Here is a 25,948-nt window from a genome sequence, read left to right on the forward strand (position 1 = left end):
ATAAACTATACTTAATATCACACTTGAAGCAAAAGTTAAGTACAAATGGCTTTACCAGTGGATTCTACCATGCATCGAAGAAAAAAATAATGCCGATCATATACAAACATAGATGCAAAAATTCAAAACAAATTATTAGTAAATTGAATCCAGCAATTTATAAAAAGAACAATACAATTAACTTGGGCTTATTCTAAGAAAGCAAAGTTTGTTTACTACTTAAAAATTGATCAGTGTAATTGATTGTAATTCACCAATTAAAAGGATGAAGAAGAAAAAAATTACATAATTATCTCAATAGATATAGGAAAGTCATTTGATAAAATTCAATGTCTGTCCTTCTTTAAAATTAGAAAGGAATAAAAAGTTTAGCAAATTAATGACAAAAGGAAACTTCCTTAATTTCATAAAGGACAACTACAAAAAAATTGCAGCAAACACCATTCTTAATGATAAATATTGAAAGACTTACCTTTGATATCAGGAGTGATGCAATGATGTTCGTTTTCACCTTCCTTATTCAACATTATATTGCAGGTCTTATATAGTCCAGGGCAAGAGGCAGAGGAGGATAAAATAATTGAAAATAAATATATAGGATAATCTTGTAGTTCAGAAGCATGATGATTGCCTTTTCACACTCGTATGAGATGTGCCTCCCTTGAACCTTGTTATGATGTTGGCACATTACCCATCTGATGTGAAAAAGAAAAATAAGGAAAAAAATAAATAAAGCTGTCACTTTCTGTATTTGAAAACTGAAAATAATGTACAAATAAACTGATAGAGTTAAATTAATTTCAATTCTATCAAGTCAAACGAGGTCACAGCTCAACATGCAAAAATTAATTGTATTTCTGTATACAACCAACATTTTTTTAAAAAATTATAAAATATCCTTTTCTGTAGCATCAAAACATGAGTACCCTAAAATAAATACAACAAAATATGTGCAAAACCTGAAGACAAAAAACCAATATGACTGATTAAGATAAATTAAAGACCAAAACTGGTGGGTTAAGATAACATAGTTATTGATTGAAAAAATCAATATGGTAAATGTGTTAATTCTCCCCAAACTGATAAAAAATTCATTGTCATTACAATCAAAATTTTCAACTTTTTAAAAAATTTTGAAGACATTGACAAACTGAATCCAAAATTTATGTAAAAGTGCAAAGTATTAAAATAACTAGAATTTTGAAAAATAGTAACAAATTTGGAGGTCTTAAACTACCAGATATTAAGATAGATTATAAAGCTCCTGTAATTAAGATGCTTGTAGAAAGGGCACAAAGTTAGCCAATGCACAACAGAACAGAATAGAGAACCCTAAAACAGACTAATGTGTGCTGTCATTTGCCTTATCACAAAGGCAAGATGACAGAAAAATGGGAAATAGTCTTTTAAAGAAATGAAGCCTAATCAATTGAATATTCATATGAAAAAAAAGCAAATTTTGATCCCTACCTCACACCATACACAGAATCAATTTTGGATGTGTTGTAAATGAAAAAGTGAAAAGTAAAACAATGAAGCTTTTAGAACATGGGAGAACATGTTAATGGCTTTGGAGTAAGCAAATATTTCTTAAACAGGGCACAAAACACATTAATCATGAAGAAAAATATTGGTAATGAGCTGTTATCAAAATTTAAAACTTCTGTTTATCAAATGATACCTTAAGAGTGAAAAAGCAGGCTGGGTGCGGTGGCTCACGCCTGTAATCTCAGCACTTTGGGAGGCTGAGGCAGGCGGATCACGAGGTCAGGAGATCAAGACCATCCTGGCTAACATGGTGAAACCCCGTCTTTACCAAAAATACAAAAAATTAGCCAGGCGTGGTGGTGGGCACCTGTAGTCCCAGCTACTCAGGAGGCTGAGGCAGAAGAATGGTGTGAACCCAGGAGGCGGAGCTTGCAGTGAGCTGAGATTGTGCCACTGCACTCCAGCCTGGGCGAAAGTGTGAGACTCCATCTCAAAAAAAAAAAAGAAGAGTGAAAAAGCAATTCACATAGTAGGAGAAGGTATTCACACTATACACTGTGAATAAATTCATGTCCAACATATATAAAGGAATTCTACAATCAGTAGGAAGAAGTATACATATTTCATATTTTCCAACAGAAAAATGTGAAAAATATGAATAGGTACTGCACAAAGGATGATATGCGTGTATGCAAAAAGCCTATGAAAAGGCACTCAATTTCGCTAGTCATTAGGGAAATGTAAATTAAGAAACCACAATGAATTACTACTACACACTCACCAGAATAAAAAAATTTAAAACACTGATAATAACCAAGTAATGGCAAAGATGTGGAGCAAATGAAACTCTTATAGATCGCTGGTATAAGCATAAGCTGGTAAAACCACAAGTCTGCTCCTAAGTATATATCTTAGGAAATGTCATGTAGAAAATATATGTGGAAATGCATGCATATGTGTACAAAATAATATTCCTAATAGCAACACACTGGGTCAGGGCAGGAGGAGTCCATCAATAGTAGAATGGATAAATAAAGTGTGATATACTCACACAATGGAGTAGTACACAACAACAAAAAAATGAATTAGTGCTACTACATACAACAGCGCAGATTTACCTTATAAATATAAAATGGAACAAAAGAAGTCACAAAGAGAAAAGCACATACTGCATGATTCTTTCTGTATAAAATTCAAAAGTAGGCAAAACTAATCTGTAGCAATGGAAGTCAGAATAGTGGCTATGTTTAATGGGGTTAATGACTAAGAGAGGCATGACAGAAGTTTGGGGCTACAGGTAATAATGTTTCCTAATCTGGATGACAGTTGGTTAAATGACAGTGAAAATTTGTGAACTTGTACACTTGTAATTTTTGCACTTCTTTGTATGCATTTTATACTTCAGTTTTGTAAATGCTTGCCAAAAATAATAAAAAAGGTTATAAACATCATCCATAGCATGATTCTATATATGTAAGTTTGTATAAATAATATGTACTAAGCATAATATATAAAACTATATCTAACAAAATGCTAACAGTAATTGTACCTAGGTGTTGGTTTATGAGTCATTTTCACTTTCTTCTTTATACCTTTTTGTATTGTCTGAATATTTTCAATGAAAATGTATTGCTTTCATAAAAGCTAAAATAATGTTCACATTTTTAGATGGTACAATGGTATTGTGGTTATGTTTAAAGAATAAGAGTTCTTATCTCCAAGAAACACACAATTGAAGCATTTACAGATGAAATAATATGATGTCTAGCAGGGGGTAGGGAGAAATAGGAAACATAGATTTTTTTTTTAATGGCCGTATGTTGGTAATTGCTGAGACTGAGTGACAGTCCATGGGGATTCATTATACTTTTTCTCTACCTATGTGTGTTTGAATAATAAAGACTTGAAAAACAAACAGTCTTTCATAAACATAGAACTTATGCATGGCAGACGTTACCCATAGCAAAAGCTATACATAATCTGTATACAGCCAAGAGAAGATGGATTATTAGAGAACATTTTCTCAATAACTGGGTGGAGGGCAGCTGGATTCCACCAAAAAATGTTGTCATGGAGACTGTGTTCATGCCTTGTTAAAGGTCCTCTGGGATCCAAGCCTTGTTCGAGAGTCCAGCCTTATAGAAAAGCTGCCCAAAGGGAGCAAATTACTCATGGGACCATAGACTCCCACCAACCTAGAAAGGATCTAAGCCCTAATGGAGAGTGCAGTCGTGCAGAAGATGGACCACCAATACCTGAGCCTTCTCTAGGGCTTTTCTGAAAGAAGACAAAGGGCAACTTCTTTCACAGAGAATCAGAACCTACCTTAGAAGTTTCTTGCCTTTTTAACTCTGGGAGTAAGGTATCAGGACAGGAATTGGTGAGGAGATGCAGAGAAGAGAGTCTTATTGCCTTAGATGAAAAGGCTGCTGTGAGTTCTGGCCAGACTACAGGCCCTTGGGTGCTGTCTACAGTGGCCCTGGGATCCCTGCTCGGATAATCTGATTGGCTCTCATCCTAACATTGGTCTACTCTTTGGTCACTTAAGCCTGATCCAGCCTTGATCTGAGTACAACCATACCTCAAATTGTCTTTCTGACCAACCTTGTGTTGACATTCTCGGATGCTATAGTCTTTTCTATAACCTCTTTTGGCTAATGGATAAAAGTACCACTAGCTGAATTTGCAACAAATTTCAAGTACAGGTCAAAGACCTTAATTCCTTTTGGAGAGGGATGTTAAGTAGGAGGAGTCAGTAAGGCAGCTGAGAAACCTTCTAACTAGGGAAAAGCCTGCCATGCTTCACAAAAACAAGAATTAAGCTGCTGCCTAAAATTTATGTTTCACTTTGGCTTTTAATCTAGGAACAACCTGGAACTTGAGGATTGATCAAGGACAGCAAACTAAGGCATTCTCTAGAACAACACTGTCCAATTGAAATACAATGACAACTACAAATGTGAACCACATATGTAATTTTACATTTTCTCATAAGCAATCTTTATTTATTTATTTATTTATTTATTTATTAAGACAGAGTCTCGCTTTGTTGCCCAGGCTGGAGTGCAATGGCGCGATCTCGGCTCACTGCAACCTCTGCCTCTCAGGTTCAAGTGATTCTCCCACCTCAGCCTCCCAAGTAGCTGGGATTGCAGGCACCCACCATCATGCCCGGCTAATTTTTGTATTTTTGTGGAGATGGGGTTTCACCATGTTGGCCAGGTTGGTCTTGAACTCCTGACCTCAGGTGATCCACCCACCTCGGCCTCCCAAAGTGCTGGGATCACAGGTGTGAAACACCACACCCAGCCTCATAAGCAATTTTAAAAGTAAAAAAGAAGCAGGTGAAATTAATACAGTAGTCAGTTCTTTAGTCTAATATATCCAAAATATTATTATTTCAATATGTAATAAAAATGTTAATGGAATATTTTACATCTCTTTTGTACTATATCTTTGAAACCCAGTGTATATTTTATACTTGGGATACATTTCAATTCAGAATAGCCATAATTCAATAACCTAATAGCACATGTGTCTAGTAACCATCTTCTTGGACAAGGACAGCACTAGAAGCCAAGGAGGGAACTATCCTGTTCTGACTACCAAAGGCTATTATAGCTGAGGAACTGGACATTCCATCATAAACTGTCCTAACATCCTCCACGTGCCAGCCACGCACAAGCCCTGGAGAAATCACTGGTGAGCTTGTTCTATTCAAGTCCTGAGATAATATTGGATCTACATGAAGCAATAACTGACAATAGTTATGGAATGGGTAAAAATGTTATCAAGCTGTTCCCAGAATCTATTTTATTCATGCTGAATGATGATACTTGGCTATTTCAATAAAGTTGAATAATTTATATATTTAAAGTATAATTGACATGTAAAGGTGTGCTAATATCTCTTAAAAGTCATTGGAAACCTGGTGGTTCCAACAACATAACCCTCTCTCAGTGAGGAGCAAAGTACTCAAAGGAAAATATAACCACACTTCCACATGCAAAACTTGTGGAGGTAATCCCAGAAAATGAAAAGATCTCAATGAAATACCAGAAAGATAAATCTGGGAAAAAATATAACATGATGCAATCAATTGCAGTTTGAGAGTAAGGGGCAATGGGCAGGATGACGTGATGAAGCAGTGTGGGCTTTGCAGCAATACTGTTTGACCTTGAGATGTCTCGAGTCTCTATTCTCTTCCTTATAAAATGGAATAATGGTGTCTGCTTCTCAGTGGCTATAAGGATTAAATGAGGTAAAACACAATGCATAGCAAGTGCCTTACCCAGGGTAGATGCAAAAAAATGGATTATTTTCTTTTTGTTATCAATCAATATTTGTTCAATAGCCACTATGTAATAGACACTGAAAAAAATCACAGCATATAAAGAGGTATTAGTGGATATAGGGTGGTGAGTACAACTCACAGGGCTTGTCCTATCTAAGAAAAGCTTCTACTCAGCTCTGTGACCCAAGACAGGATTTGTTGCTTGTGTACCACCCACTTAGGGGTCTCTAGAGCAACAACACATTAGCCTCAAGAGTTTAGCTTTATCCAATCCCTCGAACATTATTCTGGCTTTTGACAGACATTGCATTCAAGGAGAGGTCGGGAAAATTTCTAGAGTGTGCAGAGGGCCGATGAGGATGTGTCCACATAACTCAAAGGTGCAGAATCCAGGAAAGCCCAATACTACAGGAATGAAAGGATGGCAAGACAGAGACAACTACCAAAAATCCTCTGTGACTTTCTAGATCACCTCTTTCTCTTGCCTTGCTCCACACTGCTCTGGAGTGCCCATTGTTTCCCAAGCTGCCCAGTGCTGCGCAGGGGACCACAGTACCATGATGAACCAGTAATTTCTGGAGAGCTGCAGCTAAACAGTGTCTCACCTGCTGCATCAGATCTCAACAGAAGCACAGGTGTGGAACAGGGAAGCATATTGACCGTCTACAGGTACACGCCTAGAGATACAAGATTTAAGCACCAGCTAGTAAAGGGGGTTGTTAATGTGCAGGGTTTTATGCTTTTGTTCTTGTTCAGCCACTTGGCTTTGCAATGAGAACCTCTACCTGCTCCCACCCACTTCGCTTTCCCAGCATCTGGATTCCCACTCCAGCAGTCACCCTGCACCCTTCTGTGGCACATCTGCAGAGGGCAGGCCATGACCTTGGGTTTCTCCTGGCCTGCTCATCTCCCAACAAGCCAGAGGTAAGCAATAGCTCCTGGGGCTGTGCATCTTACCCAAGGTAGGTGCCTGCCAGTCAGATCACCAACAGGGATTTAGTACATATGAGGCCCCATTCTGGACATCAGCGATATCACTGTAAATGAGACCTAGGAGGGGACAGCTAAGAGACAGTGAGGGATATAAGAAAGCCCAGATCATAGGAGAGGTGGAACTGACTACCTTTGAATCCTACCATGAAACACTGCACCTTTCAGGCATTGCCTAATCTAGCCTTCAGCACAGTTCTGTGAAATAGAAACTGTTACCCCATTTAACAGATGAGAAAATTAAAGCGACTCATAGAGTGAAAATAATTTGTCCAAGGTCCTCTTTACGGGATTCGTCATAGCTGATACTGGAATCCAAGTCCCTCTGACTTTAGTAATACTTTCACTACCAAGTCACTACACTTTATGTGAACATCTACCAGCCTCTTAGACCCCAGCAAGTGAACCTACCCAAGAAATTCAGTAGAATGTGTATGGAAGGGGCAGTTTTGGTGGAATTTTCCTTTTCCTCATGGGAAGCCTCACTCAGTTAAATCCCTCAGCCACTGTGATTCTGTGCCTGACTCTCTGGCTCACACGCAAAGAACATTCATCCCATGAGACTTTCACCCCGCATCTGCCCAGTCACCTTTGTGATCTGCCACTTCCCGCACACTGTGGAGCAGGTCCAGAGCAGCTACAATGAGCCCTAGCCCAGCCTGGAAGCTAAATCATCAGTGACCCAAGTCTTCTCAAACCTGAAAAACTTACAGCTGGAAGGAGCCTTCAAGGTCATCTCATCCAACCCCACATCTCAGTTGGAGTCATCTCCGTAGGGACTCCAACTGCCTCTCACTCTCCTTCTCCTCTTAAGAAGTTTCCCAGCCTCTGTTCAATGGCCTACATCCAGTGATCAGGAACTTGCCCAGGCCACCCTTGGTCAGCTTTAGCTGGAGAAAGCTCTTTCTTGCATGGAGCCCAAGGCTATCTATGTCCCTTTTGGCTTCTACACATATCCTATTTCTGCCCATTAGAAATACGGAGAACAAGCATGTCCTCTCATGCACACACAGGCCCTCAGAAGATGGTTATAACACTCCCACCAGTCTTTTGGCCTCCAGACCAGACATCTACATTTCCTTCAACCATCTTCAACAAGACATAGCATTTACCTCCCACCCCATCTTGATCACTGTCCACGCAATGTGCTGCCACTGACAAGTTGTTCAGTGTACTGTACAAGAGGGTCATTATTTGCTACAGTTTTCTCCTCTTTCCTCTCTCTCCTCTCTTTCTTCTCTCTCCTCTCCTCTCCTCTCCCATCCCCTCCCCTCCCCTCCCCTCCTCTGTCTCTCTCTCTCTCTCTCTCTGTCTCCTTCTCTTTCTCCCAGGTTCATCACAAAGAAAAAGTTAGACCAGGTGCTGTAGCCTCATTCCCAGGTACTCCCATGGGCTCTGGCAGCCAACTTGTTAGTATCTCTATCAGGGGTGCAGCCAGGCCCCCACCACCACCTTGCAGAGACTTTTGCTACCAGCCATTGCTAGAGGAGATGGGCACATACAAGCAGAACAGGTTACATTGCCAGGACTTGGCATGGGCTCAGAAACTTCAGAACTCTTTGAGTATTGCTGTGGGACAATCTGCCCCTTTAATTCCACAGTACTACCTTCATCCACATACTACGGGCAGTCCAGGGCAAATAACAACTTCCATGCCAACTGCCTCTAGAGCTGGAACTGCACACTTTATTTTCGAGGATATTTCTCTACTTCCCACCATAGGAGCTCTTCTGTGTTTTGGGGGGCCATAAGAGAAGCTGCAAAGACTTGGCCTAGATGGGACAATATCCTGGACTACATGCTGGGATGCTGAGACTCATAGCAAAGCTATCTGATGACAGCTGTAGAAACTATCCTTTGCCCAGAGATTAAGAGTGGCAGGAAACTTCATCACCCAAACATTGTGGGAAACCCCTCAGATCTGAAGGGCATAACTTGAAGTTCAGCCTGAACCCACACATGTGGCTCGCTCCTGCTCCCCACAGTTACACAATCAGCCTGCCTGACTGCCCACGAGGCTGGAAGCACCGGAAGAGCAAACTGCACTCCTCCTGCAGCCTGGCTGTGACATCACACCAGTTCTGAGGATACATGCAGGGGACGCCAGGGGCAGCTCCTGGGCAGGAGGGCCCTGGGACCGCTGCCTGCCTCACAAATTTTATATGCCATCTAAGACCTGTCCCCAAGGCCTTACAGTCAATTAGGGGACACATCACACCCTGGTGGTGGAGAGTTCAGTCATACAACAGGCAGCAGAGATGGGGTATAGGCCATCCAGGGAGTTAACCACACAGGAAAGGCTAGAGGAGGAATCTTGTAGAGAAAGTGAACTCTCCCAGGAATATACAAGTGGGCAGTCTGGTGGATCTCTGAAGCCAATACATCCGTTCTAGTGATTCCTCTGATGCTGGCCTGGATAGGGCTGTAACAGCAAACACCCACCGGATGGTACCCTCAGGTCCATGCACCCACCTTCCCCACACCTCTGGCCCAGCCAGCCCACCCCAGCCCCAGGCCTAGAGGCCGGGGAACATTGTAAAAGGAGGACCAGCCCTCTTCATGAGCCTTAGTCTCCCTTTCTGCAGCTTCCCTTCTGCACTCCCAGGCTCCCCTCTCACTTTATCCTCCTGCTTATCCCCCATCTAAAAGCACTCACAAAGGGACCTGGCAAAGCTCATTCACAGCTACACGTTGCCTTTTAAAACACAGATGCATTAAACTAAGGGAATAAACATTCAAACCTTGGAATCTTACACATCAAGACATGGGTAGGGTGGCCGGGTGTGGTGCCTCACGCCTGTACTCCCAGCAATCTGGGAGGCCAAGGCAGGTGGATCATCTGAGGTCAGGAATTCGAGACCAGCCTGGCCAACATGACAAAACCCTATCTCTACTAAAAATACAAAACTTAGCCAGGAGCGGTGGTGCGTGCCTGTAATCCCAGCTGCCAGGGAGGCTGAGGCAGGAGAATCACTGGAACCCAGGAGGTAGAGCCTGCAGTGAGCCGAGATCATGCAACTGTACTCCAGCCTGGGCAACACAGCAAGACTCTGACTCAAAGAAAAAAAAAAGACATGGGTAGGGAAAGTATTTCCGGTTCAGGAAGTGGGAGGAGATGCTTCCAAGATTCTACAGTCCCACTGCCAGTAGGGCCTCCCCTGGTTCCCATGAGGCTCTCTTCTGGGGCTGGGAATCTCGTCAAAGAACAGCAGGCACCCACTGAGATCCCTTTTCCCTATTCACAGTGCGACTTGTGGGCCAATATCCACACTCAACCATAGATATCCCTGGCTAGATCCCACCCCAGCCAAACCATGGGTTCACCATGTGACCAGGGGAAGGTCTCTTCCCCTCCTTGGCTTGGTTTTCTCCACAGTAAAATAAGGGGCTTGAACTAGATGGTTCCTAAAGCCATTTCCTCTCTGCCCTTCTGGTTGCCTGGGTCTCTATGCCACAGCTGACACTCCCTTATTGGGAGGAAATGTTGTCCTCATCTTCCCCCACACCGTCTCTCCCTGGTGACCTACATTCCCACCCTCAACAGAGAAGAAGATTCACAAAACATGTGCTTAAAGGCTCGGCTTTTTTTCAGGCCCTTTCGTTGCAGGCACTTGGGAGACACCGGTGGAACAAGAACTGGGAAGTAGGAAGAAAATCTCTTTAATATCACTAATAGATCAATTTGGTATTTTCCTCCTGGCATAGGATGAGGAGCGGGGAAAGGAAGTCCCAGAGGTTGAACTTGATGCCCTAACCCAATTAGATCCTAATTTGAACAAACATCCAGTCCTGAGTTCACTCCAGCACAAGATACATAGACAGAGAGAGGCCAGGGTCACGCTTCCTTTCTTGCCAGGCTAGGGTGCACCATCATTTCCCAAGAGGGCTGGCAAAGGGGTTCAAGCTTCATACAAGGGGCTGGACTCACTCACCACTAGGGCCCCTTTCAGTCCTGGCATCCTATGAGAAGTGGGGCCCAGGTGGTCATTTCCCCAGGCCATTTTCTTGAAGTAGCTGCAATGCCCGCCTTATCTGTCCTGGCTTGGAGACCTCTGCCAGCCAAGGGCCCAGTTTCTAAGGCTGGATGGCCATGTGGGTCACTGTCAGCATCACCACCACCCTCTACCACCCACCCCTCTGTAAACACACTGGCAGATTCCTATTTATGGACCTGGGAGAGGCAAGCAGATCGGGAAACAGCCATTTCTATGCTAACTGCCCACATGTGGCCTGAGGGTTGAAAAATGAATCAGTGAAACTGCTCAGAAATCAGGAGAGCTGGAGTTCCTCAGCCCTGAAGGAGCCTGGGCCACCTGGGTCTGACCTGAATTTGAGCCCTGGCCCCGGACACTGAGGGCCCATCCAGCTGGGAGAAGGACTGCCAGCCCTGGAAGCCAGCGGCCACTGTGACTGCACTTGGAACACTGCTGTGCCCAAGATTGGAAAAGCACTTGACCCCCTTAGCACAGTCACGGCGGCACACAGCCAGCCTGCCCTTGCCTTCTCCTTGTCAAAACTGACTCTCCTAGAGGAGAAAGCCATGCCCAATGGAAGAAGTAAACCCAGGTCTCCGGAGATGGGGCTCTTCTAACTGTGCCACCATATCACCTGGCTTATGCCCCTCTCTGGGCCTTAGTTGCCCCATAAGGGGGTTAACCTGTACAACCCCAAAGCTCTTTCAACAGGTTGTCCTCCTAGCAGGCGATCTGATAGGCTCATTTACAGTGAGGTACCCCTCAGCGATAAAGGTGAAGTATTTCCTCTCCAAACTCAGCTCTCTTCTAACAGGGAGAAGAAACTCTGCCAGAAGCATTAAGGGACAATGACAAACTTCAGGTGGAAGCTCGATCCAGCTGGTGTACCCTCTTGAGACAGAGAAAAGAGGTGAGAGATGTCTTCTGATAAGGGTGAAAGGTTTGACCTACAGTAGAAACTGCAACCTCACGATTTGGCTGAGTCCCTCCCCAAAATAGGCAGGAAGAGGGAGGCAGTCATCAGCCTTGGCCCCAACACTCCTGTGGGCAAGTTCAGGAAGGGGCAGGTGTCCCCAGATGCCCCCACTGCCCACTGAGCATCAACCCTGCTGCTGGACTGTCCACTGTGGACAAAGAGGCTGGCTACTCCCTGCCAATGCCACGGCTGTGGGGGCGGGATTTCCTACAAATCACCCTGTATACAAGAGACACTGGATTAAAATAAACACCAAGGGCAGACTTACAGGATGGAAGTTAAAAACAGTACCTGTAACCCAGAGGAAGGGGCTGACACAACTAGGGGGAAGCAAAACCTACCCATTTGCTTCAGTGATTAGGAAAAAGGAGCTTGGGTTGATTACATGTGGCATATGAATATCTGGTCTTTTCCAATACTTCTGGCTAAACCACCTGGTGGCCCTGCCCAGCACCTAGTTAATCATACATGGACTTCCCTCTCTCCATCTCCTCTTTGTCTCATGTAATAACATCCAGCATTAAGTCATTATCTTAACCTATATGTCAGAGACTCCAAATTTTGTCCATATGCCTTATCTCATTTAAATATTTTTGCATTTTACTAACAAGAAAATTAGGGCTCAGAAAGATTAAAAGACTTAGGTGAGATCAGACATGCAACAATTGGATTTGAACCCAGGTCTCATCCAGACTTTACATCCAGAGCTCTTCCACTGCATCAGAGCTGCTGAGCTGGACTGGGAGCAAGGTGGAGAGTGCCCACTTGTGAGCAGGCCTCAGTCAATTCCACCAGGCAGGAGGGCAGCAGGGCCAGCGCTGTTGGAGGCCCTGGAGCACGTGGCATGGCGGGGGAGTTTCCCCGCAAAATGGAGCAGGCAGCCAGCATGTTCATTACCCAACCTTATTCCATCTCATAATAAATGGAGCCCCGGAGGGCCAGGCATGATGGGGTGGGGTGAGATGGGGAGCGAACTATTACGGGATTTTAACCTTCGTCTTCTCTTTCCGGGCCTCTGGAACAGCTGTTCCACAAAATGGATCTGTGCAGACAATCATTTTTGCTGCATTACTTAATATACAGTTGCTCTCGGCAAGAGATATAATTGACTTGCTTAACTAATCAATCTTTCTATAAGCATAGCTGCTTTTCCTCTCCCACTGGGGGAGGAAAGCAGGGGGAGAGGGAGAAAAAGAGAAATTGCAAGGAGCAACCTTTGGCATGAATTACAGTGCTCTAACACCCAGCTGAGCTTTCCGAGCTGGGGGGCAAACATTACTGTAAAGCATTCCCATCAAGGTTTCTTCTTGGACCAGATGTGGTCTGTGGTGTCCTGGGGTTAGCAGTCACCCAGCATGAAATAGGGGCACAAGGGCCAACAGAGGTCAAAGTGGGCTGTGGCCCAAACAATGCAAAAATCACTTTGGGTTGTCTTTGGAGTGACTTGTATATTTGGTAAGATGAATGTGTTCGATGACCAGCAACTTCCCAACTGTCAAGTCATGAAGCCATGGGCAAAACCTCACTTGGGCTGTGCAAGAAAATATCCATCTTCCCCCATATTTCACCCCTGACCCCCACCCACTTGACAGCTCAATTTCCCCATTTCTCTTTTTCTAGGGGATGAGCAGCATCCGTGTAACCCAGGAAACCCCTCCAAAGCAAAGGCCTCACACCCTTCACAGATCAGTTTCCTCATTTCTCCTCTTCTAGGGGATGACCAGTGTCAGGATCACCCAGGAAACCCCTTCAAAGCCAAAGCCTCTCTCTAACATATTCTGTGTCTGACTCACCCCTTCTCTCGATTCAAAAGAGGAAACTTAACACTCCTTCCTTTCTATCTCTAATCTCCATTGCCCTCCACACCTACACACACAGGCTCCCCAGGGCACTGTTGAATTTGGGGTTATCATTCTAAATGCAGAGGAAATAAAGCCAGAGAATGAGTCATAAAGTAGAGAGGATGACTGAGTTAAAATGATGATGGTACCCAAATAGCTAGATGATGAAATCAAAAATGCCCCTCAGGGCCCATTCCCCACCCGCTCCCAGCACTCCTGACTTCAGATGTCATCATTATTTGTCTTTGTGCATCTCCCCAACTCCGGGGGGAGCTTTGTGAAAGCAAGGATTTTGACTTGAACATCTGTGCTTCCTCAGTGCCTAGCACTCTGCCTGAAATATAGTTAGGCATTCAATGTAGGATTAATATAGAATTATGAAGACAAAAATCACAAACATTTGTATTTCAAAAGAATGATTTCCTGCCACCCAGTGGGAAATCTTTCTCTAGAGAAGAGGCACAAGGCTCATCTTCTGTCTCATTCAACATTTTTACCAATGGCATGGATGAAGTTTGAGACAGGATGATTACCTAATCTGCATATGACAAACTGGAGAAATTAATTGCATGGCAGACTAAGACTCTCGCTATTTCAGCAGGCTAGAATATGAGCCAAAATCACACAGATGAAATCTAGTAGTGTGAAGTATGAAGTCCTACATTTAGGTTCAAAGAATCAACTGGACAAGTTCAAGGTAAAGGAGTTCTAGCTTGGCAGCGATCTATGAGAAAAAGATCTTGGGGTCTGAGTTGACCACAAGCTCAATATGGTGGTACAGCTACTAAGAAGAGAAAGAAATCTTAAATGGGTACAATTAGAAGGAAGAAAAAAACAGCCTCTCTATAGTCTACCTTGGTTGGGCCCATCTGGACCACTGGGTTATGCTCTATCTCATTTTAAAACAAACAGAGGAAAGTGACCAGGATACCTAGGGTTTAGAAACAGTGGCAAAGATGCAAAGTGTTCCACTGAGAACAATTGACAGTTTCAAATATGAGATAGGCTGCCACTTGAAGGAGAGGGAAGCTGAGACCTACCTGGCAGTTTAGAGGTTTAAAAGATGTGCTTAGGAGCCAGGGTGCCTGGGTTCAAATCTAAGCTCTGCCATTTACTAGTGGGGTGACCTATGACAAGTTTCTTGACTTCTCTGTACCCCATTTTCCTCATCTATAAAATAGCTATAATGCTCCTTATCTCCTAGGTTAAATGAGTTAACATATGCAAAGCTCTCCAAACAAAGAGAGGCACAAAGTAAACACCCACTGAATGATGGCTATGACTAGGCTGTGACTCCACAAGGCTGACCAGAATGGAAGTGTAGAAGTTCCCAGAAGGCTTGTTTCAATGAAGCAAACTTCCTAACAATCAGAACTGCTCCCTGCATGGGATGGGGAGCCTGTGAGGTAGACAGCTGCTGGTCACTGGACCTGTCAAACAGGCTGGTCGCTGTGGACGGGGCCTCTGTACTGGGTGAAATCCTGGACAAGATTTCACATAAGGTCTCTTTCAACTCTAAGTTTCTTGAGGTCTTCAGAAAATCTCCTTGCCTTCCTTACCCCTTTGGGGACCTAGTCAATGTATTTCTTTTATATGGGAAATATAAGAATAGAGCATCAATGGGATTTCATAGTCTGCAGAGGGGCCTTTGAGCCCCCACGTCCATCCATTGGAACAGATGATGCCACGCCCCAGCAGAGCCTACAGTAAGAGTCGAGTCAGTCTGATGCTCCAAGTGCTCCCCTAGGAGGAAAGAGGCACCCTGCTGGTGAGCACCTGAACCCCACAGGTTGGTCTTGGCCCCCCAGCAATAAGTGAGAACCAGAAAAGGCCAGGTACCTGGGGGCAGAAAGGGGGGACAGAAATGAGATTTAATTACAAGAGCCACCAGGCTTGCTCCCCTGGGAACAGAGGCTTTACAGCCATGTCCAAGGGTGACATTTCAGTAGGTCCAGGGAAAAGGGTTTGCTTTCTCTTCATGCCTCTGCCTCCCAGAGCAGACAGCTACCAGCGTTATTTCAGCAGAGGCTGCTTTGGCATGGCAGAGGCCCCATTAAGACTCTACCAGTGGGATGGGGGCAGGAAGGGTGGGGGGTCATGGATTGAATTACTGACCCAGAAAAGGGGGACTAGGTGGGAGTGGTCAGATGTCCTGGTGGCTGCAGTGAAGTTTTGTGCTAAGGAAACACTACCTCGGATCCCACTCTCCATGGGCCTTGGCTTGGAATTAATAATAATGATTTTACCACTCTCTCCCAGGCTGACCTTGAACTAAGTTGTTTCATCTGTTTGAGACTCAGCTTCCATATCCATAAATGAAGGCCTGTGCTGGTCGCTCTCAAATGCCTCTTCCTGTTCAAACACAGTTTACCAAGAAACCTCACATCCTTGGGTTAACTCTCCCCCAGTGCAATGAGGCAGACAGGCCAAATTGTAGAGCTTACAGAAGGGGAAACTTTAACAGGGGTAAGCCACTTAACTAAATTCCCAGACCTAGGAAGCCAAAGAAGTGAGACTAGAGCCCAAGTCTGTTGGACCCCGAAAATGGGGCATTTTTTTGCAACTACTTGTCCCTTCCTCACCTCACATAGGGCACCCTGCCCTCATGTCCCTGCCTCAAGTCCTATGCAGTTTTCTCTCTGATCAAAGTGTTATCCCACTCATGGTTAGCTAGGCAGGGGCAAGGAAGGGGACAGAGACTGGTGAGGGTCAGAGCCAGCCCCTCTAGTTCTTCAGACAGCAGTTGGAATATATCCTCCCTGGGAGGCAGCCTCCTGGCCCCCTTAAGAAGATCGATCGGGGTTTGATGCTGTGAGCGCACAGCCTTGTTTTGGCACATTAGCCATGAGCCTTTCTCGGCAAATGGATGTGATTTTTATGGCATTGTTTATGGAGCTGAATTTTCAGATTGATCATCTTTTTTCTTTCCCAGGGCTCTTCTGGGAAGGAACAGAAACACAGCAGCTCCCCTCCCCCTGTGGGTGGGAAACTGCTCCCTGCACCTCTGAGACAGACAATGGCTCAGGTCCCTCCCCACCGCAAGCTCCTCCACAGTTCCCCAGGAATGCCCAGGTAGAGCCCCAAAGCATTGGATGCCTCCCAATCCTCATCCAATTACTCCCCTGAAACTTAGAAGCCCGTGATCAGGAAAATCAAGACCACACAAATAAAACCAAACCAAACAAACAAAAGAAAATCCAGTCCCTGGGCTATTTCATGTTGGCTGGGTTATCTGGGGTGTCTGCTATTCCAATCCTCCACGGAGCCATTTATCTCCTGGTAATCTCTGAGCAGGTGTCTTCCCATCAAACCAACAGGTGCCAGCTCCTTCCCTTTATTCAGTAACAGAGCAGCGACAAGCTTCCTCTTCCCCTCTGCCAGCCCCAGGTCTCACCTAAGGCTGCAAGCCCCACTCCAGGCTGTATTTGAAAAGGGCTGCCTATTATTCACACCTCAACCTGAGGCCCCCAGCATCTGGCCATCTGCTGTTCCTTGGTAAGAAACAGTGTGCCATCATCACCAGCAGAACCCCACCCCACTCTCATCCCAAACCATTAATCTCCCTTGGGGGCTCAGAGAGTGAGAGCAGACCTGAGAGATCACACAGTCCAACTGTCACCAATAACTACCTAGACTAGTGTATCTGCATCCTCTCCCAAACCTTGGCTCTTCATTTACACACAACAAGGAAGTGTTCTGAGGTCCAACATACTTTCCTCCTCTTATGGATTTGTGAAGCATATTAATACCTGAAAGGTACCCAAAGTCCTACAGGGAAGCGACATCTTCTACTGTGTTTAACCCAAGGTTCTCCAAGCTTATTTCACCATGAATTCTTTTCTTTTTATAATGATTGCCATTTTGGAACAAAGTTTCCATGGAATAATTCGGAAACTCTGGACTAGCTGATTCTCTGGGTGCCTTGCAAACCCTGACAGCTTATGATCCTATAAGCTAAACCTCTACAACACTATTGAACATAGCCGAAGATAAGCACACAGCCTCCCTGGGCCCCTAAGGCATGCCTCTATGGTCAATCAAGCCCTGCCTGTGGGGCCACTGAAGATCTCTTCATTGCTGTTACCTACCAAAAGGGGAAAGGTTTCAAGGTCTACATCCCTGAATCTCAATTCTACCATTAATCTTTCTACCCACTGCTCCTACAGCAGCACAACTACAATGGGCTCTTATGAGATGGATTTCAGTTCTATCTCTGCCACTTACAGGCCATGGGGTCTCTCTCAGGCAACTCATTGAAGTCCTCTGACCCTCAGGGTGGTATGCATAGTTCTAAGATGGTTCCCAAGCTCTCCATTCCAGGTGTACCTCCCTACACAATACCCTCCCCTGGAGTGTGGAGTATCACTCACATGATTAGATTACCAATTAGTTGACTTTGTGTTAATCAAAAGGGAGGTGGTCTTGGGTGGGTCTGACCTAATCAGGAGAGCTCTTTCTAAAAAGGTAGTCAGACTCAGCAATTCCATAACTTGGTATCTACCCAAAGGAAAATAGATCAAACTGCCAAAAAGACACCTGCACTTACATGTTTATCACAGCACTAGTCACAATAGCAAAGACATGGAACCAACCTAGATGCCCAATAAGGGTGGATTGAATAAAGGAAATATGGTACATATACACTGTGGAGTACTATATAGCCATAAAAAGAACAAAATCATGTTCTTTGCAGCAAGATGGATGTAGCTGGAGGTCATTATCCTAAGTGAATTTTTGCAGAAATCAAAAACTAAATACCACATATTCCCACTTGTTAGCAGGAGCTAAACATTGGGTACACATGGACATAAAGATGGGAACGATAGATACTGGGGACTCCAATAGATACTGGGAACTCCACTTTGGGGGAAGGTAGGAAGGGGGCCATGGATTGCAAAACTGTCTATTGGGTACTATGTTCACTATTTGAGTGACGAGTTCAGTTGAAGCCTAAACCTCAGTATCACACAATATATTCATGTAAACAAACCTGCACGTGCACCCCTGAATCTAAAATAAAATAAAACTTAAAATTTCTAAACTGCCCAATTACTATATTTGCACATCCATTTATGCAAACCTAGATGATTTTAAATTTTTTTTACTTAAAAAAATTAAAAGGTGGTCAGAGCCCAGCAATCCCATTACTGGGTATATATCGAAAGGAATATCAATCATTCTATTATAAAGATACATGCATGCACATGTTCATTTGAGCAGTATTCACAATAGCAAAGACACAGAATCAACCCAAATGCCCATCAGTGATAGGCTGGATGAAGAAAATGTGGTGCATATACACCATGGAATACTACGCAGCAATGAAAAGGAACAAGATTATGTCCTTTGCAGGGACATGGATGGAGCTGGAAGCCATTATCCTCTGCAAACTAACACAGGAACAGAAAACCAAACACCACATGTTCTAACTTATAAGCGGGAGCTGAACAATGAGAACACATGGACACAGGGAGGGGAACAACACACACTGGGGCCTGTGGGTTGAGGAAAGGGGGAGGGAGAGCATCAGGAAAAATAGCTAATGCGTGATGGGCTTAATAATACTTAGGTGATGGGTTGATAGGTGCAGCAAACCACCATGGCACACGTTTACATATGTAACAAACCTGCACATCCTGCACATGTGCCCCGGAAGTTAAAATAAAATAATTTTTAAAGGCTACAGCAAATATTATACTTAGTGGTAATATGTTGAAAGTTTTCCTATTGAGGTTAAGAAGCTGTACTGGCAATCCTAGCTACTATCTGATCATTTCTGATAATGATCAGAAATGAAGAAATAAAAGTTTCATTATCCCAAAAAAGAAAAAAAAACAAAAAGGTGGTCAGAGAATGCTCCCAACCCCCACCCCATGTGCCTCAGTAAGGGGGAGCAAATAGCCACACTGAGTTGCCTATGGATGGAATCACTGGGCTGGGAGCTGAGGGTGGCCTTCAGTTCTGAGAGCAACCTCAAGCCAACAGTTAGCAGAAAATAGGGATGACTGCAGCAAAGTGAATTCTGCAAACAACCCAGATGAGCTTAGGAAGGGACCCTCAGCCTCAGTGAGATCACAGCTCTGGCTAACACCTTGCTTTCATGCTGGTGAGACTCTGAGCAAAGAACCCAACTACATCATGCCTGGACTTCTGACCCGTAGAAGCTGTGAGATAATAAACAAGCATTGTTTAAAGCCAGTAAGTTTCACAATGTGTTATGCGGCAAGAGAAAACAAACACTGTATTCTGTAAGGTGGGAATAATACCTTCCTCGTAAGTGCTTGTGAGGATCCAACGGTGTGGTGTCTGTTACATGCTCAGCACAGAGCCCAGCACATACTAGATGTTCAATCATCATTTTAAAACAAAGATAGTAACAACATCTACTATTTGAGATTATTGTGAGGATGAAAAGGCAAAAATGCATGTAAAATGCTCAAAAACATTCGTGCCCACAAAGATGACAACTATGATTGAAGCATAGGACAGGCCATGAGAGGTGACAGCAAAGTTATATAAGATCATATGTTCCTTTCCAGCCACAGCCTTCCTCCTGCCCAGGAGGACCTTGAGCTCCCTCTCACAGCACACTTGATTGCTACCCGCCACTGCCAGATGCCTTCCAGGAGCCTGATCACTTCTATTCTTTTGTACATCTTTTTCTCACTCTTTTAGGACTGTCCCTGGGTGTGCCTTAGGATTAAGGTGTGCTGATGGGGATTTCCACCTTGTGAAAAAAAGAAACTTCTCAAGAATAGATTAACAAATTTAACCTCCTGGAAGTAAGAAGGTCTTACCAAGTTTCCAAATTCTACTCACCAGAAGGTCAAAGCCTCGTTGACAGTTCATCATGATTTTATTCCATTGCAAGCATTTATTGTGGGCCAACCACATGTTGAGCCTGTGCTAGGCGTTGAGAATAAGACAGCAGCCCTGGACACAAGAAGCTCCCAGTGTGTTATGGGTGCAAACAGATAATGACAATGATAAAATTTCCATCAGGGACCCAGCCTTGCACTGGAATCCTGCAGACCTATGTAGCTGTGCATATCAAAGGAGAGACAATGACTATTTCTTTGGGGCAGACATCGGATGCCCAGTTATAAGATTTTCAAGCAGTTCATTATCAAGACTGCCTGCTAATTCTAAGGAGGCAACCACCCAGTTAGGGGAAGAACACACCCTGAATGAAGACAGAGTACCTGAATCAGGTGTACCTGTGGATCCAAGGAGGAGAAAGTCAGCAGGAAGAAAATACTGAGAGCCGCACTGTGTGAGCACTCACCATCTCCTACCCCTGGCAAAAAATAAAGAGGAAAAAACTTGTGTGGAAGTCTCAGACAGGGACATTCTGCAAATTTATTCAAAAGTCCAAGGGATTACTAAGTACCTGGACATTGTAGATTACAAATGCAAGGTGGGGAGCACGGGGCGGGGGGCAGGTTGCAATTTTAAGTAAGCGGTTAGTGTGGTCTCATCAAGAAAGTGAGACTTGGCCGGGTGCAGTGGCTCACACCTGTAATGCCAGCACTTTGGGAGGCTGAGGCAGGCAGACCACCTGAGGTCAGGAGTTCAAGACCAGCTTGGCCAACATAGTGAAACCCCATCTCTACAAAAATACAAAAATTAGCTGGGCATGATGGTGGGTGCCTGTAATCTCAGCTACTCGGGAGGCTGAGGCAGGAGAATCACTTAAACTTGGGAGGTGGAGGTTGCAGGGAGTCAAGATCGCACCATTGCACTCCAGCCTGGGCGACAGAGTGTGAGACTGTCTCAAAAAAAAAAAAAGAAAAAAAAGTGAGACCTGAACAAAGACTTTAAGGAAATGTGAGTATGCCAATAAGATACCTTGAAAAAGAGTTTTTCAGCCAAGGAAATAGCTAAAACAAAGGCCCCAGGGCAGAACCTCATCTGGGAGCAGCAAGAAGGTCATTGATGCTAAAGCAGAGTGAGCCACAGTGAGGATAGTAGCATATAAAGTAAAAGCAGGGAGGAGGGAGGGCTTCAGCTTTCACTCCAAGGGGAATAGGGAGCCACTGCAGAGTTTTGAGCAGGAGAGTGATGTAATCTTTCTTAGGCTTTAAAAAGATCCTTGTGGTTGTTATAACGGTGATATGGTTTGGCTGAGTCCCCACCCAAATCTTACCTTGAATTGTAATAATCCCCGCATGTCAAGGGCAGAACCAGACAGAGATAGTTGAATCATGGGGGCAGATTCCCTCATACTGTTCTCATGGTAGTGAATAAGTCTCATGAGATCTGATGGTTTTATAAATGTGGGTTCCCCTGCACAAACTTTCTCTTGCCTGCCACCATGTCAGATGTGACTTTGTCCCTCCTTGCCTTCCGTCATGACTGTGAGGCCTCCGCAGCCATGTGGAACTGTGAGTCAATTAAACCTCTTTCCTTATAAATTACCCAGTATCAGGTATGTCTTTATTAGCAGCGTGAGAACAGACTAATACAAATGGGAATGAGAGGAAGAGTAGAATCAGAGAGACCTATTAAGAGGGTACTACAGTGACTCAGGTGTGAGATGAAGGTGGCTCCAACCACAGTGGGAAAAGTGGAAGCATGAGAAATGGTCAGATTTCATATATATATATATATATTTTAACGTAGAGCCAAAAGTAGAGTATTTCCTGGTAAACTGAAGTGTGTGAGAGAAAGGAGACAAAGATGACTACATTTTTTGGCCTAAGGAGCAACTAGAAGGTTGGAGTTGTCATCAGCAGAGATAGAAAAGGCCATAGGTAGAGCAGATTTGGAATGGGTTGAGGGAGGGGGTCAGCGGTTCTGTTTGGGGCAGGTTGAGCCTGAGAAGTCTACCAGAATTCAGGCAAATGCAAGAAGGTTGTGCATTTCTAAATAGGTCAGAGAAGGCTTACTGAAGCTATTGGATATGCGAGTCTGAAGTTCAGGAGAGAGGTAAACAGTGAGGTCATCAGTATACAGCTGATATTTCAAGTCGCAAGACTAAGTGAGATCATATAGAGAAGATGAACAAAGCCACCATTAGGAGGTCTAGCAAAAGAGATGAGAAAGCAAAGGAGGTGAGGGAGAATCATCTGGGCAGATCATCTGGGACAGCGAGTGGCACCACCTGAATCAAAACATTGCTGATAGGTCAAGCAAGATGCAGGCTGAACACTGTCCACGAGATCTAGCCATGAGGGAGTCACTGGTTACCTTGACAAGAACGGTTTCAGCATGGTGGTGGGGAGAAGGCCTTATTGGCTGGTGCCAACTCTTTTGAGGACTTTTCTGTAGTAAGAAGCAAAGATATGGCAGGAGATTAAAAGAGAAATGGGATCAAGAGAAGGATTTTCTTCCCATTGGAGCATAATAGCAATACGTTTATATGCAGACTGAAATGGTCCAATATAGTGCTAAAAGTTGATGATATGTACAAGAAGAAAGAACTGCAGGAGGTGAGAGGGGGAGGAATGCACACCCTGGTGGAGGAGTTGGCTTTAGAGAGCAGCACAGACAGTTCATCCACAGTAACATGCGGGAAAGGCGGAGCATGAATGGGCAGATGCTGGTAGTTGGTAGATGCAGTGGTAGAAGTTTGTGGAAGTCCTCCTTTGACTGTCTCCATTTTCTCAATGAAGTAGGAAGTAGGAGAGGTGTCCTGTGAGAAACCTTAGGGCTTGCTGCCATCACTGACAGGGTGTTCACACACATATTTATCAAGCTTTTGCTCCCGGCCACATACTGAGCTCTTGACATGCAGCATCTTCACAACAATCTCCAGATTTTAGTCACTATATACCCTTTAAAGATGGAGAAATGAGGCTCCAAATGATTAAGAAAATTGCCCTTGATCACCTGGCTGATAAGGCTAGAGCCAGGATTCAAACAGCAGTCTGACGCGCTGCAAATCCTGTGCTCGTAGCTGGGGTGGGAGTGGAGGGCAGAAGCAAGGGAGGTGCGTGGAGAGAAGAAACTTGCCCTGCCCCAAGGCGGTGATGGGCCAGAAGGAGGGGACTGGCTTGGCTGCCTCAAAGACCTGTGAATGAATGACTTAGTCAGTGAGTTGCTCAGATGTTCCCCACACCTGCCAGGTCCCTTTTGGGGGCTCTCACCATGTTTTACACATAACTTAATTAAATACAGTGCTTCTCATGGTCTATTAGACTCCATTACCATGTGCCTCAGCCTTCCCTCAACCACGTCAGCCAGATGCAGGATATCTGAGAAACATGGGTATTTCTGCATTCATTTCCTGTTGTTGCTAAAACAAATCACCACAAACTTAGTAGCTTGGAACAACACAAATGTATTATCTTTTTTTTTTTTTTTCTTGAGATGGAGTTTCACTCTTGTTGCCCAGGCTGGAGTACAGTGGCGCTATTTCAGTTCACCACAACCTCCACCTCCCAGGTTCAAGCAATCCTCCTGCCTTAGCCTCCAGAGTAGCTGGAATTACAGGCACCCGCCGCCATGGCTAATTTTTGTAATTTTTAGTAGAGACGGGGTTTCACCATGTTGGTCAGGCTGATCTGGAACTCCTGACCTCAGGTGATCCACCTGCCTCGGCCTCCCAAACTGCTGGGATTACAGGTATGAGCCACCGCCCCCCAGCCACAAATGTATTATCTTACAGTTACGGAGGTCAGAAGTCTGACGCAGGTCTTACTGGCTAAAATCGAGGTGTTGGTAGGGCTCTGTTCCCTTCCAGAGGCTCCAGGGAAGAACGTATTTCCTTACCTTTTCCTGCTTCCAGAGGCTGCCTGCATCTCTTGGCTCATGGCTCCTTCCTCCATCTTCAGAGTAAGCAACGCTGGCTGAGTCCCTTTTGCATAGAACCTCTCTGACCTCTTCTACCTTCTTCTTCCTTTTTTAAGGACCCTTATAATTACATTGAGCCCAACCAGATAATCCCTTCATTGTGCTCACAGGTTCAGAAGAGAGACAAAAGGGTTGATATTATTCTGCCTGCCAAAATGAGTCTAAACGTGTAACTCATAGCCTGCACAAGTCACACCTCCAGTACACTAGTTTGCAAGTCCTTATTGTCTTCATTCATTCATGCGGGAGTCTGGGCTTTAGGAACCAGCCTTGGTCTGGGAGTCGTTTTCCCGCCTCCCCTACAATGTTTATTTTATTTAATGGATGTGTTATTTTGCCCAGAAAGCCTGCAGAATGTCTGAAATGTAAAAGGATTTTGTGTCTAAACCACTGTGTGCTCCGGGAGGTGTGGGAGGTGTGGGAGGGTGTGGGGAGTGGGATGGGGTGGAGACGGGACTGGTCCCCTCCATTTTCCCAGCATCTTTTCCACTCCTTCCCTGGCCAGGATATAACAGATGTATGGGGTGAGCCCTGGTAGGTTGTGGGGATTTTCCTGACAAACTTTGTTAGCAGGGCTATTTAAATCATTCTAATTACTCCAGAAACACCCCATTAAGTTTCCCAGTGAGGCATGCCGAGGAAAAGGGCGAGGAGAAATTAAGGAGAGGCTGAACGAGAAAAACTGCCACAGACCTGCCATTCGGCTCCTGCAGCCCCAGGTAAAGTTTGCTTAAAACAAGGAGGCAGGGGAGGGAGCCAAGGGCAAAAGAGAAAATAAACAGATAGTGTCAGGTCCTGCCATTAGAAATGCAAAATTCATTAGACAAACATTGATTGCAAAGAATTGATTTTGTAGTGATTTGATTGTCAGGCATACACTACATCCAAGGAAATTTTTCATTATAATTCAGAATTTGTTAAAAAGAAGCAAAGACAGGAAGGCAGTGGAGCAAGGACGTGCTGCGGCGAATACCTGCTGTCGGGGACCCACACCTGGCCTGGGAGCTGCCTTGCAAGACGACCCTATTATTGCACCAAGGAACTAGTGATCTGCTTGTTGCTGCCACAGCACATATCAGTCTGTGTACTCTGTAAAGAGGCATAGACCCCTGGGACATGACCCCATCATATGGGCTGGTTGGGACAGTTTCTCTGTTGCTTCCACCTCCCAGTTGGAGAGACCACACTCCAGCCTAGGTACCCCTCTACTGTTCCTCCCTCTTCCCCTGAAGAGCAACTGTGCAGCTGAGTCTGGGGCCAGATAAAGAACAGGGGCTTCTGAAGACCAAGGATGCCCAGCTGAATGCTGCCCTGGCCCAGCAGCCCGTTCCTCAGAGGGCTTTGCTAAGCTTTGCTCCCTCTCACTGCACACCCTGCCTGTGGTCCTGGGGCTTCTCCCCTCTTCTCTCTCATCCTACTGCTACTTCTCACTCCTCTAGGTCCCTGGAAAAGCCAGGTCCTTCCAGTTTGGAATCCCAGTGTATTCCTTCTGGCTTCCAGTCTTGACTTCACCTTTCTCACCAACATGGATTTGCTAGAAAAAAACTTGACATTTCTCTGTCCCATCTTTGCAGCCCTTGACAAAAGCCAG

The 25,948-nt window shown here is 44.7% G+C and overlaps 1 long non-coding RNA gene and 1 other non-coding gene across 2 annotated transcripts in view; one reads left to right on the plus strand and one right to left on the minus strand.

Moving 5' to 3' along the window:
- Positions 1 to 473: 473 nt before the first annotated feature.
- LOC129136480 (uncharacterized) overlaps positions 474 to 25,948 on the minus strand; it is a 68,180-nt gene continuing 42,705 nt past the window's right edge. The window contains exon 3 of the long non-coding RNA XR_008538155.2: positions 474 to 695. This is a non-coding gene — a long non-coding RNA (uncharacterized LOC129136480). The remainder of the gene's footprint in view (positions 696 to 25,948) is intronic.
- On the plus strand, positions 600 to 701 carry LOC112204925 (small nucleolar RNA U13). The gene has a single exon (XR_002938668.2). It is a non-coding gene; the product is annotated as a small nucleolar RNA U13 (small nucleolar RNA).

Source organism: Pan troglodytes, chromosome 9 (assembly GCF_028858775.2).
Source record: "Pan troglodytes isolate AG18354 chromosome 9, NHGRI_mPanTro3-v2.0_pri, whole genome shotgun sequence".
Taxonomy (NCBI): Eukaryota; Metazoa; Chordata; class Mammalia; order Primates; family Hominidae; genus Pan; species Pan troglodytes.